At 34.0% G+C, this 3,578-nt stretch overlaps 1 long non-coding RNA gene across 1 annotated transcript; it reads right to left on the minus strand.

Annotated features, from left to right (window-relative positions):
• Positions 1 to 392: 392 nt before the first annotated feature.
• On the minus strand, positions 393 to 1,474 carry LOC132037287 (uncharacterized). Its single transcript, XR_009409824.1, has 2 exons — positions 1,192 to 1,474; positions 393 to 1,014 (listed from the first exon to the last, which is right to left on the minus strand). It is a non-coding gene; the product is annotated as an uncharacterized LOC132037287 (long non-coding RNA).
• Positions 1,475 to 3,578: the final 2,104 nt, after the last annotated feature.

The raw sequence follows: 3,578 nt of genomic DNA on the forward strand, positions 1-3,578 counted from the left end.
TCCTACCAAAACTTTCAAAATTTCTTAAGTTTCTCGAGTCTGAACCATGACAATAGCACAACTGATATAGACTTTATGTAATAGCAAATAAGCAAAATAGTCGTATAAGTTGCATATGAATGCATCCTTCTCGCTGTATGGGATCCTAGTGACGGAGGGAGCAGGCGAATCCGATAAAGTTGTTAGCTCATATATCTAGAACGACACATGCAACAAACTATTATTATATAAGATGTTAAATATTATTGCACTTAATATGATACCGACTGAAATAAGTTATAGCACATACGACAGTAACAACATTCCTACTGAATAAAACACATCTGAAATCCATAATATATCCTCTGAAAATTCCAGTTTATTTTAGTTATTGTATTTCTCAAACATAACGACACAGAACAGGAGATGTCATTCATACTTTTCCCATGTACGTGAAAAGACAAACAATTAGAAATCACACTTTAGATTAGGTACTTTAAACTCAACACTACAAATAGCATCCTGCTTCAAGTAAGAGGCTTTAAATTTATACTACACATTGCAAATCACAAAGATATGCAACTGTAAAACGGAAGTCGTTGATATGGTGGAACAAAATGGTTTGTTTTCCTCCCTTGTCTTGTGCACTTTGAGCTGCATTTGCTTGGATTTTTAGGAACAAAGATTAGCATTCCCACTACAGCAGTTGAAATGACCTCCCATGTTTCATCAATAATCTATTAATAGTTCAATAATACTAATGAAAAAAGTGAAATTTATACAATTCTTTAGTGCTTAGTAAAGTGAGATATTACTACCAATGTTTCCTACAAAATGAAGAAAGCATCTAAATTCATTAACACGGAACATTAACTTTGGCTTAAAAAATTACCCTAAGATAACAGGAAACAGGGTGTAAAAGTCCGTGAAAAGGGTTTTTTTTTTGTCCCAACCTAGAATTCCTGACTTAGCTATTACGCTCTCCAAACCAGTCATTTGTTCTGAATCCTTGTGATAACAGGCCCTGCATATCTCCTGTACAGAGGAAACAAAACACCTCACAAGTTCTAAATGCATAGAAAATTCTGAAACATATATCTTTACTGCATAATAAGGATTCTTTTCTTATTAACAACACGGTGACATCTCTAATTTACAACTACAAGTCGTAATTACAAGACCCCCCAAAAATAGATAACAGTATGCTATTACCTTGATGGAGCAAAGCTGGAGTTCCAAAAGACGGAACAATGATAGCTATGAAATTGGAAATCTGAAGAGAACCCAAAAAAACAAGGAAAGTAAAGAAGATGAAGATTTGCACAAAAATTGAAAGAGGAGGGTTTTTGAGAGGAATCAAGAAACAAAGAGATGAAACAACAATTGAATGTTCTAGACTGATGATATGTTTGTTGGAGTAAAAGCCATCTGGAATGGAGCGAGCACAGGGTGGCCACGTATGGAAAAGCTCAAGAAAGACAATGACCGAAATGCCCTCTGCTAATTGAAGCAAGCATGTCAATCCTATTCTAAACCCACGCTTCTATAATAGTTAAAAATTTAAATTCATAAAAGAATTAAAATTATATTTTAGATTTTAGATATATTCATTCAAGTTAACCTAATAAAATAAAATTAATTATCAAGTCCAACAAAATATGGACTTATTAAAAATTCAATTGTGTCGGGCTAGTCCACTTATTAGGAATGCAAATGACAAGCTCACTTTGTTAGCCCAATGGAGCAAGTGCACAGAGATAGCCGTATTTCAACCTCTATTTTAAGAATAAGCAAAGGTTATAATTTTTTTAAAGTTTAGCCACTTGATAACTAACTTAAGTTGAAAAATGTGTTTGAAGTTGAGGACTACCAAGCCTTACTTAAGAATAAACAAAGGTTATAATTTTTTTAAAGTTTAGCCATTTGATAATTAACTTAAGTTGAAAAATATGTTTGAAGTTGAGGACTACCAAGCCTTACTTCATACCCATATATCAAAAGTTGACATATTGCGTGCAGTTCAATTTCAGACTTCAGCAGTATTAACTTTAGACCCGTATGTCTGAAGTTTGAAAATTTTCCCCCAAAAGTTCAAAATTGACAATTAACCAAACTTAACTTCAGACCCAAATTTATAAAGATGACATATAATTATGCAATAGCAGATACATGCATACTTCACAATCTAGAAAAGCTCGAAAAGTTCTTATATATAACGAAAGAATTTTAAGTAAAAATCTCCACTACTATTGCATCCAAAAGGTTTCCAGGCTCCAAACATAGTCATAGGAATGTTGTATTGCATGCATACTGCAAGTCTTGTACTTTTTCTATATCCTTTTTCCTCGACCTTGATTTCGTCAATCTTACAATCTTGTATTTTTTCCATCACACGACCTAAGGAGGAGGAGGAGGAGGAAGAAGAAGAACAAGAAGAAGTAATAGTAGTACTTTTCCTTGAAATTTACAAGTTCAGGCTAAATTTTAAATAGTTTAAAAAAATAGGCTAGACTTTAAATAGGTATTCTCAAAGTGGATAATTGGTGCCATGTAGTAAGTGATGTGGCATGTTAAGTACAGTGAAGACTCAATAGGATCATGACACATATCAAATGACATGACATGCCCTCGTACTTTCATTCTTCTTAGTTGGCACAGTTTTGATTTACATAGATACGCTACTGGGCTTATCCTGTCTCTCAAATGAATTGAGATATTCTCTCAATTCTCATTTGGCACATATTTGATTGAATTGAGGATATTATTTCTATTCCCTCGTATCTTATGGATCTAAAAGAATTAAGAGAGTTAAGGATAAAATACAAGATTTGCTTGATAAGGTTTTATCAAGCATGGTGTGTCACTTTAGGGTGCACCTCTATCGTTTGTGAAGAAGAAAGATGGATCAATGCAGATATATATTGAATATAGGGCTATCAATAAGATTACAATTAAGAGTATCCTTTTTCTCTCATTGATGATATGTTTGGCTAGTTGCAAGGTGAAACTCACTTTTTATTGACTTGAGATCAGGATACCATCAGTTGAGGATAAAAGTAGAGAATATCTCCGAGATAATATTTGAACTAGATATGGTCAGTTTTGGTTCATGTCTTTCAAGCATACCAATACCCTAACAACTCTTATGGATCTTATGAACCATATATTTAAACCCTTTCTTGAAACTCTTGTTATACTGTTCATTGATGATATCCTGATTTACTCTAATAGCCAGGCGGAGAACTAGCATTATTTGAGGAGAGTGTTGGAGAAACTTTAGGAACACAAGCTTTATATAAAATCCTCAATGTGTGCTGGATGCAGTGGCATTCTTTGGTCACGTGGTTTCTAGATATGACATCAAAGTTGATCCCAAGTAGATAGAAGTAGTTCAGTAGGGGCGTAGGCACGATATGTTGTTGAGTTGCTTTGCTCTGAATTTCAATTCAAGTTTTTATGAAGTTTAGATGATTGAAAAATAATGCATAATTGACAATCAATATTCAAGAAACATACACAAGAACCCTGTCAGATGGTGAGAACATATGCGACAGTTGTGAGAGACGAGGTGCTAGTACCTACTGCCAGAGGCCAAGGCC

Source organism: Lycium ferocissimum, chromosome 11 (assembly GCF_029784015.1).
Source record: "Lycium ferocissimum isolate CSIRO_LF1 chromosome 11, AGI_CSIRO_Lferr_CH_V1, whole genome shotgun sequence".
NCBI classification, from domain to species: domain Eukaryota; kingdom Viridiplantae; phylum Streptophyta; class Magnoliopsida; order Solanales; family Solanaceae; genus Lycium; species Lycium ferocissimum.